Source organism: Spermophilus citellus (genome assembly GCF_964194105.1).
Source record: "Spermophilus citellus genome assembly, chromosome: 11".
Lineage (NCBI taxonomy): Eukaryota > Metazoa > Chordata > Mammalia > Rodentia > Sciuridae > Spermophilus > Spermophilus citellus.
The window spans coordinates 25,402,020-25,414,741 of record NC_138192.1 but is presented as its reverse complement, the minus strand read 5'-3'; positions in this window follow the sequence as shown (position 1 = coordinate 25,414,741).

Here is a 12,722-nt window from a genome sequence, read left to right as displayed (position 1 = left end):
TGAAGTGATATTGTTCAAAGCAATACCCCAGGGTCTGGTTAATTCTTTTCAGAAATGTCAGTTATTTAGACCCTTTTATCTTCTATGGAAATTTAAATTTTAGAATGTGGCTTTTCAAATTTTGCTCTAACCAGATTAAAACTGTTTTGAATCTATAGATAACTGGAGAAAGTTGATATTTTTGCAATACTTAAGTTTCTACAACTATGAATATAGTTAAATTGTTTAGGCTGTTGAAATATCCTTTTTTTGTGTACCAGGGAGTTAACCCAAGGATGCTTTAAACTACTGAGCCACATCCCCAGCCCTTTTTTATTTTTATTTTGAGACAGTGTTTCACTGTATCAAAGTGTATCAGTTAATATTACTGTACTTGCTAAAACAAACAGCCTAAATATTTAACTCTTACGGATTCCCTAAGTTGCTGAGGCTGGTTTCAAACCTACAATCCACCTGCCTCAGCCTCCTGAGCCACTGGAATTACAGGTATGTGCCACCATGTCCAGGTTAAAATATCTTTATATGAGTTTTTGTACTTTTTGAGATATTCATATCTCCTTTGTATGTATTTCAGTTCTCCTCACATTTTGTTGCTAATTTTTTAAAATTCAATTTTCAAGAATTTATTGTTAGTATATACAAATGAAATAGACTTTTCTATATTGATCTTGTATCTGGAAATATTTGTAAACTATGAGTTTATGAGTTTTTCTTTATGTATTTTTGTGATGTTAGACTCTGAAATCAATTCTACTTCTTGGCTATTATGAATAATGCCCCAAGGAACCTTGTTAAGGTGCTAACATCTCCTTGAGACTCTGATTACAGCTTTTTTGGATAAATACCTAGAAGTGGGATGGTTGGATCATAGGAAAGTTCTAGTTTTAATTTTGTGAAGAATCTCCATGCTGTTCTTCAATGCATCTGGGTCATTTTGCAGTCTGTCCCATTTTATAAGGGTTACAATTTCCCCCAACACTTATTGTTCTTCATGGATTTGATAATACCTATTCTAACACACTTGAGGAGATATCTCACTGTGATGTTGAGATATATAAAATTTGATAATTAGTGACTTTGAATGTCTTTTTGTATACTTGTGGGGAGGCCATAGTATTTTTTTCTTTTGTATACTGGATATCTGTGAAGTTGATTGGATTTATTATGTGCAGAATCATATATTCTGTGCTAAAAGCAATACATTTTTTTCTAATCTCTGAATTTCTTTTTCTTGTTCTACTGTGCTGACTATAACCTCCAATATTTACATGCAGTTGGATATTCTTTGTGAACTGTTGGTTAATATTTTTATCAAGTGTATCAGTTAATATTATTGTACTTGCTAAAACAAACAGCCAAAATATTTAACTCTTTAAAATTTATTTATTGAGTTTATTGCAGCCAGTATTGGTTATGGTGCTGAGTATCTTGTTACATATAGACACTCAATAACTTCAAATTCATGATTCAACCCTCAGAGTTCAGTAAAGGAGGTAGGCAGAGGGCGAAGTGAGTGCATAAATCATGAAGGAGATTTTTATGGAAATAATAGTGCATATCACTTTCTCTTGCATTCTGATAGTCAGAATTCTGCCTTGTGGTCACATCTAGTTGCAATGGAGACACCAGTGGCCACCAGGCTCTGTGCTGGGGCACCCAGTATACTGAAAAGCCCTGTCAATTTCTCTCTTGGTAATTTAAGGAAGTAGCTACCTTCTATTCTTATTTGTTTTCTACATCTATTTAGCTCACTATGTGATTTCATCTTTTAATATGTTAATAAGCAAAATTACTCTCATGTACTTTCTAATAACTAAACCAAATTACATTTATGGACTAAATCAACTTAGATATATTTTGAATTTTTTAAGACCATAGAAATAACCTCTGCATTTTTATTTACTAATGTTTTGTTTGAAAATTTTATGTCTATCTTCAGGAATGAGCCTGGCCAGTAATATTAAATTCTTAAAATGTCTTTGATTCATTATCTAAGATAAATTTGACTTATAAAATTATCACAGGACTATTACACCTCTATGACATTTATTGTTTTTTGTCATAAAATAGGCTTTTCATTAGATGATTTTGCCTGGTTGTAGTCTAATTTAAGTCTTCTGTATAATAGGTTAATCTAAGCTATGATGTTTATTAGGTTAGGTGAATTAAATGCATTTTTGGCTGGGGGTACTGGGAATTAAACCCGGGGGTGCTTTACCACTGAGTTACATCCTCTGTGCTTTTTTTTTTTTTTTAATTATGAGAACAGAGTCTTGCTAAATTGCTTAGGGTTTCAACTAAGTTGCCTAGCTGGTCTAAAACTTGCAACCTTCCTGCCTCAGCCTCTGAGTTGCTGGAATTACAGGCATGCACCAGCATTGCTGGCACTTTTCTTTTTAAAATTTGTTCTAACTAGTTATACATGACTGTAGAATGCATTTTGACATATAATACATAAATGGAGTGTAACTTCTCATTCTTATTGTACACAATGGAGAATTATACCAGTCACATAATCATATATGCACATAGGGTAATAATGTCTGATTCATTCCACTGTCCTTCCCATCCCTATAATCCCTCCTCTCCCCTCACTCCCCTCTGTCTAATCCAAAGTATCTCTATTCTTCCCTAGCCACACCCCCTACTTACTGTGAATTAGCATCCACATATCAGAAAAAACATTCAGCCTTTGATTCTTTGTGATTGGCTTATTTTGCTTAGCATGATATTCTCAAGTTTCATCCATTTACCAGAAAATACCATAATTTCACTCTTGTTTAAGGCTGGATAATATTACATTTGTATATGTACCAGTTTCTTTACCCATTTTTCCGTTGAACGGCACCTAGATTGGTTCCATAGCTTAGCTACTGTGAATCGAGCTGCTATAAACCTTGATGTAGCTGCATTACTGCAGTATGCTGCTTTTAAGTCCTCTGGGTATATACTTAGTGGGATAACTGGGTCAAATGGTGGTTCCATTCCAAGCTTTCTGAGGCATCTCCATATTACTTTCCAGAGTGGTTGCACCAATTTGCAACCCCACCAGCAATGTTTGAGTGTTCCCTTTTCGCTACATCCTCACCAACGTTTGTTGATGCTTGTATTCTTGATAATTGCTGTTCTGACAGGAATGAGATGGAATCTCAGTGTAGTTTGTATCTGCATTTATCTAGTTGGTAGAAATGTTGAACATTTTTTCATATATTTTGATTCATTGTGTTTTTGAGTGAAATATCTGTTCAGATCCTTAGCCCATTTATTGATTGGGGCATTTGGTTTTATGGTGTTAAGTTTTTTGAGTTCTTTATATATCTTGGAGATGAATGCTTTATCTGAAGTTCATGTGGTAAATATTTTCTCCCATTCTGTAGGCTCTCTTCACAATCTTGGTTGTTTCCTTTGCGGAGAAGAAGCTTTTTAATTTGAATCCGTTCTATTAATTGATTCTTTTTTTTAATATTCATTAATTCTTGATTTTACTTCTTGCACTTTAGGGTTCTTGTTAAGGGAGTCAGTTTCTAAACCAACATGGTGAAGATTTGGGCCTATTTTTACTTCTAGTAGGCTCAGGGTCCGTGTTCTAGCACCCAAGTCTTTGAGTTGAGTTTCGTGCAGGGTGAGAGAGAGGGGTGTAATTTCATCTTACTACATATGGATTTTTCCGTTTTCCCAGCACCATTTTATTTATTTATTTATTTAGTTAGTTAGTTAGTTGTAGTTAGACACAATAACTTTATTTTATCTATTCATATAGGGTGCTGGCGATCGAACCCAGGGTCCTGCATGTGCCAGGTGAGTGCTCTACCACTGAGACACAACCCCAGCCCTCCCAGCACCATTTGTTGAAGAGGCTATCTTTTCTCCAATGAATGTTTTTGGAACCTTTGTCTAGTATGAATAACTGTATTTATGTGGGTTTGTTTTTGTGTCTTCTATTCTGTATCATTGGTTTACATGTCTGTGTTGTTGCCAATACCATGTTGTTTTGTTACTATGGTTCTGTAAGTATAATTTAAGGTCTGGTATTGTGATGCCTCCTGCTTCACTTTTATTGCTAAGTATTGCTTTGGCTATTTTCAGTCTCTTATTTTTCCAAATGAATTTCATGATTGTCTTTTCAAGTTTTATGAAGAATGCCATTGGAATTTTAATACGAATTGCATTAAATCTGTATAATGCTTTTGGTAATGTGACCATTTTGAAAAATAGTAGTTCTGTCTCTCCAAGGGTATGGGAGATCTTTCTATCTTCTAAGGTGTTCTTCATTTTCATATTTTAGGGTTCTGTAGTTTTCACTGTAGAAGACTTTCACCTTTTTTGTTACATTGATTTTTAAGTATTTTAATTTTTTCAGGTTATTGTGGTTGGAGTAGATTTTCTAATTTACTTTTTAGTGGATTCACCACTGATTGGTGAATCCACTAAAAATGCATTTGATTTATGGGTGTTGGGTTTATATCTTGTTCCCTTGCTGAATTCATGTATTAGTTTTAGAAGTTTTCTGGTGGAATTTTTCATATCTCTAAGTATGGAATCATGTTTTCAGCAAATAGTGATAGTTTGAGTTCTTTTTTTCCTATTTGTGTCCCTTTATTTCTTTCTTGTAATTGCTCTGGCTAAATTTTCAAGGACAATATTGAATAAAAGTGGTAAAAGAGGGCATCCCTGTCTTGTTCCAGTTCTTAGAAAGAATTCTTTCAATTATTCTCCATTTAGAATGATGTTGGCCTTGGGTTTAGCATATACAGCATTTATAATGTTGGTTATGTTCCTATTGTTCCTAGTGTTTTGAGCGTGAAGAGTGACTGTATTTTGCCAGATGCTTTTTCTGCATCTATTGAAATAATAATCATATGATCCTTGTCTTTAAGTCCATTGATGTGAGCTATGTTTATTGATTTCTGTACGTTGAACCAAACTTTCATCCCTGGGATGAAACCCACTTAATCATGGTTCACTTTTTAAAAATATGTTTTTGTATACAATTTGCCAGAGTTTTATTGAGAATTGTTGCTTTTATGTTTAACAGGGATATTGGTCTGAAGTTTTCTTTCTTGGATCTTTCTTTGTTTTTTGTTTTTTTTTCTGGGGGGGTATCATTGTGACACTAGCTTCATAGAATAAGTTTGGAAGGGTTCCCTCTTTTTCTAGTTCATAGAATAATTTGAGTATATTGGTGTTAATTTTTCTTTGAAGATCTTGTAGAACTCAGTTGAGAATCTGTCTGGTCCTGAGCTTTTCTTTTTTGGTAGGCTTTTATGGTGTCTTCTATTTCATTGTTTGAAATTGATCTATTTAAATCCTGTATGTCCACCTGATACAGTTTGGATAAGTCATATGTTTCTAGAAATTTGTCAATGTGTTCAAGATTTTCTATTTTATTGGAGTATAAATTTTCGAAGTAGTTTCTGATTATCTTCTGTATTTTAGTAGTGTTTATTGTGATAGTTCCTTTTTCATGATGAATTTTAGTAATTTGAGTTTTCTCTTGGTTAGCATGAGTAAGGGTTTGTCAATTTTATTTATTTTTTCAAAAATCCAACTCTTTGTTTTGTCAATTTTTTGAATTGTTTCTTTTGTTTCTATTTCAGTGAATTCAGCTCTGATTTTAATTATTTCCTGTCTTCTCTGCTTTTGGTGTTGATTTGTTCTTCTTTTTCTAGGGCTTTGAGATATAATGTTAGATCATTTATTCATTAACTTTCTATTCTTTTTGTTTAACTTTCTATACTTTTAATGAATGAGCTTAATGCAATAAACTTTCCTTTTAACACTACCTTCATAGTGTCCCAGAGATTTTGATATTTCATATTGCTATTCTCATTTATGTCTATTTTTTTATTCTTGTAATGAAATTTATTCAGTTTTTGAATTATCTATTCCTTAATCATAAGACAGTATTCAAATGTTTCTTCATTGTGTGATAGAATTTATGAACAAAACCTCTCTAGATCTTTGTATTCTAGTTGATAATTCATTTTTTCCTAGGAATTACTTGATTTCACATAAGCAGCTTGCATTTTTTGGTATGATATTGTTCATAATAATTCTCATTTATTTTTTAATCTCTTGCATATTTGTAGCTTTTTTCCATTTCTAATATTCTTTGAGGAATACCTCTTTGTCTCTGTCTCATCTATATTTTTCGTCACAATTATGGCTCAAAAATTATTTTTTTAAATGATTAACTTTTAGACTTGGTCTTCTCTAATGTGTTTTTTTTAAATTTATTAATTTTGACATTTTTATCTTTTCTTATTTTGCTCTTTGTATTTATTTTGTAGTTTGTCTTCATTTTATTTGGATTTTTCAGTTCTTTAATTTTGTAATTTTTCTCTTCTGAGAGATAAATGTTTGCCAAAGATTTTTAATATTTTTTTAACTTTCACATTTAATTTTATAATCCTGCAAGATGTAATCTGCAATTAATGTAAAGTGATATTTAAGATTCATTCATTTTCCACATGGATAACCACATTGTTTCACTCTGGAAGCTGAAACCATCTCTCAGTAAAATCCTGGGGTGTCTTTTGGATTTTATTTTACTTTCTATCTTTGCTGGCAGCTAATTTAATGTTTTTTTGGCAAGATCCCCATGTGTGTGTAAGATGAACATGTCTTGACTTCCACAAGAAATTATTTGAATGTTCAATGTACTAACAAAAGAAAGAAATTCTGCATCATATTATTTTTAAAAAATTATGATCCTATAGAAATGTCTTCCATTGAAGAATCTGACATATAAGTATCTAAAATGTCCTTGGCTTATTTCATACATTCTTTTTATTGTTTTCCTTTCAACTTTAGTGTTGAGAGACTTGGAGGGATATTTTCAAATGCTCCTGGATATACAGAGTAAACAGGGATCAATGGAGCAATGCCATGAACTACAGCCTTCACTTCTAGAGCACCTGTCACCTGGCATGCAAGTGAAAATTTCAACATGCAATCTGGTCTCAATGTGAGATTTCCTCAAGATGGCTTGTTCTTCCCCATACTATATAGCCTCAACCAGAATGTATAAAGAAATTTCTGGTACAGAAAGGGATATTTATTATGCAGAACATATAGATCAAGTATTTTATGACCACTGGGGACAGAAGAATGAATGAAATGAAAACAACTTTGAATAAGAACAGATGAAAGAAAGAATATATGACATTTGGGTCTGGAATGGGCCAAGTATTGTGGTAATAGAACACTTTGAAGATTCAGATCAACTGCTTAAAACAGATGCACACCTTCATTCATACATTACAAGGTTAGGAAAAGTTGGCACAGTGGTGCAGACCTATAATCCACCGGTTCAGGAGGCTGAGGCAGGAGGATTGTGAGTTCAAAGCCAGCCTCAGCAAAAAATGAGGTGCTAAGCAACTCTGTGAGATCCTGTCTCTAAATAAATACAAAATAGGGTTGGGGATGTGGCTCATTGGTTGAGAGATTCTGATTTCAATCTCTGGTACTCCCCCCACCAAAAAAAAAAAAAAAGTTAGGAAAAGATTAGTATTAAGTTTCAACTGAAGGATCTCAAATTTGGGGGAACACACTGTTCTACAGTGTGCATAGCACAGAATTTAGGAATGTGCATGTTTAAGAAATTTCCAAGGTGAATCTGGTGAAGTGTTTGTGAGTTACACATTGGTATACAGACCAAAGGATGTTCAATGTTGAAGGAGTTGAAGAAAGTTCTCTCTCAAGGATTATAGCTCAAGTAGAGGGAGTCTTCTATTCCCACAGTCTACCATTTACTGGGCTATTCTTCCTGAATCCCAAACTCATGTACCTATGATGCCTGCCAATTATGGAATATTAGAGAAATAGTAATTTCTCACCCTTTAAACCATTCGGGTACTATCCTATTCTTTTTTTTTTTTTTTTTTTTTTTTTTTTTTTTTTTTTTTTTTTTGCCAAACTACTCTTTTTGACATGGGGTCAAAGAAAACTCAGGTCCATAATGTGTATCTTTTCATATGAAAAGATACTGCCAATGAGTTTAAACTTGAAAGCCTCATGCTTCTTTTACCACTTATATTTCAAATATGGAACTTGAGAGGAATGATATACTACATGGAACACCAATTTTAGTACCTTGCAAATATTCTTCCTCTTCTCTGATCCTGTATCCATTACTCATAGAATGAATTACCTGTCTTAAAGCTGTCTTTTCCTTTAGCATCAAGTACCTCGAGGAAGAAAGTGTAAACTTTATTTTTGCTGTTATTTAATATGCTATTCTGGAGTGTTGTTTTCCTTTAATATATCAGAATGAGAATCACATCTGTTAATGCATATGGCTGAAGAGATAGCAGAACCCAAATTCTCATGCACCCCCCTGCAGTCAACCAATTATATCCCTCAGAGTAAAAGACAGATAAATTACTAGAGTAAATGGTACAGGTTGAATATTTCTTATCCAAAATGCTTGGAACCAGAAGTTTCAGATTTCACATGTTTTTCAGATTTGGAAATATTTTCATATATGTAATGAGATATAATTTCATGGATGAGACTCAAGACTTAACACAAAATTTATTTTTATTTCAGATATACTTCATATACACATAGCCTGAAGGTGATTAAATATAATATCTTAAATATAATATCTTAATTCAATGCCATTAACAAAGTTTTATATGTTAAACCATTAAACTTGTGGCATTATCAGTACTCAAAAAGCTTTGACTTTTGAAAGAGTTTTGGATTTCACATTTTCATGTAGGACCTCAATGAATAAAGTAAAATATGCATAGATTTGAATGTTTATATTCATATAAGATAAAATGATTTAGTATTAAATTTTAATGTGATAAAGATGTAAAAGTAAGTTAGTAACAATTCAAATGGATACAAAGTCTCTTTGCAAATTAATGTGTATTCTTTCCACCTTGAGAACACCTAGTCAAAAAATAAGGAAACCCAGGACTTTCAGAACTCAAGGATAAATAAGTGGTTCAAAATATATTAAAAACTTTAGTGTCAAGAGAAATACACTAGTTAGACAGGTAAAATGGGGGAAAAAAGTTTTTAGACAAAAAGTGTTTAGATAAACCAAACCACTCTGTCTTGTGTAGTAGATATCTATATTCAGAGTGAGGAAAATTAAAAAATCTCAAAGGCAGGTCTCTGAAATATGCTCATCATCCACCTAACCCACATTGAATGTGAAATCAGAAAGCCACAGGGGTCAGGACGAGATGAGCAAAATATATCCAGTTAGTTGTAAGTTTGGGCTGTAAATGAGGTTTTAGAGGAAATTGAAAATTTAAATGTGATTCAATGAGCAGGGAACATATGATACACACAGTATGCTTGTCAATGGGGAACCAGGAGTAAATTGGGTACAGTGAACATGATTCTGTCAAGTAGAAGTATGGCTGTCCACCACTGGAAACAAATGCAAGCTGCTCACTTGTTCCAGGGGTGTTTCTATTTATACTTTTGTGTGGTGAATTGTAATTTTGCCAGCAGCTATCTTCATACTTGCAGATTATTGGCTGAGCTACAGATTAGCCATTCAGGTAGAATTCTGCAATCAGTGAGAGGTCTATGTGACATTTTCACTGAAGCTTTGCAAGCCCTTCTGCCCTGTCAGATTCTCCCCTACTGAGTGTCCTGCTCAGATGTGGAGAGAGAGGGATGACAACAAAATTCATGTCAAATTAACCTTTGAAGTTGATTGTACTGAGAACAATTCTACTTTTAAAAGTAAGTGGTTGAGCTGGAATGATTTCTACAACAGCCATTAGAACTCGGGAATTATTTCCTGTATATTTTTGTCAAATCATATTGAAAGTAATTGAATTCCTAGTGTATGTTAAAGACCACAGGGATTTTTTTTTAAAGAAATAGTAAAATACCCTTCCTGACTTTGCAGTTCTTAAAATATAGTGTAAAGAAATGCAAAGTGTAAATTGTACTTTCAGGGAGTTGTTAAGAGTAGGATAATGGAGATGTTACAAAGTGCAGATGATAAAAAAAAAATGTGAACTGAGGCAGGATGGATTTAGCATAACTATAAGGAAAGAGTGAAAAGCATTTTCAAAGGCCATAAATAAGTGGTTATGAATCGAAGAAAGGGATACATCTTTGAGAGAGAGAAAAGAATAAGAAAAAGTGAATTTTAAGAAGCATGGCTGTGGGTTTGAATGACCAGTATTTTGCTTGCTGTGTCAACAGTAGAAATGTAGACTCAATATATGAAATATTAGATGATGTCAATCTGTGGCTGGGCTCAAATATTATGCTAATGAGTTTGGATTTGCAGGTGGTGTAATCAGACTTACTTTAGGAAGGGCATAGAATCTGAGGACTGAGTTAAAGATATGAAAGGATTCAGAAAGAGATTCTCTGAGGGCTCATAGTGGTACAGCAGTAGTATGGCATAGATGGAAATGTGAAATTAATATAAAGGAGGACTAAGCAGGAAATGGTGACCAAGTAGTTGTAACAAATAGAAAAATCATCCATTGGGATTCCAGGAATCCAGAGAAGGCACACTGACCGGCTGAGACTACTCAATAAGAAGCAGCATTAGGAGGAGTCTGTGTGGGGTACGGATGATCATTATGGAGGAAAAGTTACCAAGCACAGCATGTGGGTTCTGGAAAGGGCCCACTTGAAAGGAAGAATGCCAGTGGGTGTTGGATGAATGCTGTTTGGTGCTGGATATGATCTGTTATAGTTGGATCTTGAATGTCTCATGAAGGTCCATGTGGGAAAGCCTCAGTCCTCAATGCATCACTTTGGGGAAGTGGTAGAAATTTTTAAAAGGTAGGACCTGGTGGGAGTTCTGTAGGTCACTGGAGTTGTGCTTTTGAGGAGAATGTTGGGTCCAAACTCCTATTCTTTATTTTTGGCTTCCTGACCATGAAGCAAGAATTTGTTCCAGTGCATGCTATCACCAGGATGGGGTACCTCAGGACAGGGCCAAAGCATCAGGGTCACAGTTTGGGACTGGAACCTCCAAAAATATGAGCCCAAATGAATCTTTTCTCTTTATGAATTGATGCTTTGGGGTATTTATTGTAGCAAATGGAAGGACAACTGACACGTATTCTCACCCATGTAACACTTGCAAGTCCTCGGGGAAGTTGAATTCATAAGATTGTTGGTTTGAACAGGTATTTTGGGGTGGGTGGTGGTGGGACCAGTGAAGGATAAAATCAAGATGATACAGGCAAGATAAAAACAGAGTTAGGAAGACCTGAGGAAGCATGCTCTGCAATTAGAACAGAAATGGGAGAGATTTCTCTCTACGAGTTGGTAGAAAAGAGTTCAGATTGTGTTAAACTCCATATACCAGCCGCAGGGAGGCTCCATCTAACTTCTGAGTTCTTTGTATGTGAATAATCAAAAGGCTAAGAAAATGACAGCTTTGTACTAAATTTCTGAGGAAAAAGTGGTTCACCTTTTTAATAAATTAGGAAAGGCTGGAAAAAAAAGTGTTGGAGCAAGTAGAGGAATATATTAAACTTGACGCCCTGGCAAGATATTAAAAGATGTCCAGGAGTACCAATGTGCAAGTCCAGCTAGAGGCTAGAGCTAAAAATGTGTGTCTGTAAATCATGAGCATAGAAGTGTCAAATAATGCCCAGGGGAGCAGAGAAGAGCAGATGGTAAAGAAAGTTGGAATTCATCCAACAATACTGATTGAACCTGTGACATGTATTAGGGAATCATCTCAGTCCTGGGGAACAATGTAGACTGAGTGCCTTTCTTTCGTGAGGAATGTGGCTACTGTGAGGGTGGGTGAAGAGCATGATTTGACAGGAGGAGAAAGAGGAGAGGAGGTAGAAATTCTTCATGAGAAGGAATGGGTGCAAGAATGAGACTCACAGAGAAAGAGGGCAAGGCATGAAGTTAAGTCTTACCACTGCTGTAGAAACTGATCTCAGAGAAGTCACTGAAACTCAGTTTTTTCATCTGTGTAAGGGGAAATGTTTTGCTATGCTGCTTAAATAAAATATTGAGTCTCATTGTCCCTCATCCATGTCAGTCTCTTTTTCTATGGCTTCCTCCCACATTCCTTATCAAGGAATATGAGAATAAACACCTGTGTGTCTGGGTAAGTTGGGCTAGTGTGATGGCTTCCTGCTGCTCACAGCATGAATTCCAAACTTCTTCCTGTGGCCTAGGGGATGCATCCTGATCCCTTCAGACTCAAATCCCACTGTCCTTTGCCTCTTTGCATGCACACTTTGTTCATAACGGTCTTCATGTGGCAACTTGCCAGTTGGAATGCTCCGTGTCCTTCCCATTCATAACTCATTTGCCTGGTTAATTTGGATTTTAGCTTCACTTTCTCAGGGATTCCTGACTTCTTGGGAAGGAAAGATCAGGGTGCACAGGTGTATTCTCTTAGGACCTAATTCTTCTTTGTAGCCCCTTTCATCATTTTCAGTAAATAATGGCTAGTGTGGCTAGTAGATAAGTGTCTACATGCCATAATAGGACAATGTCCTGGAACTGTCTGTGCCCCCGTTGGCTTACTATATAAATTCAAACAGATGCTTACCTGTGGCACATGAATGAATGGCACAAGGTAGATGCTCAATAAATGATTGACCAAATAAATGAAAATGTAGGAGTAACATATCAGGGTAATGCCATTGTAAATGGAGTCTAGATTTTATCTGTAGTTGGAATCAGTTTTAGAGAAGTGAAATCTTTCCTTCATGTTATTAACTTCAGAGTCAAGTGTCCTGCCACAAAGGTAA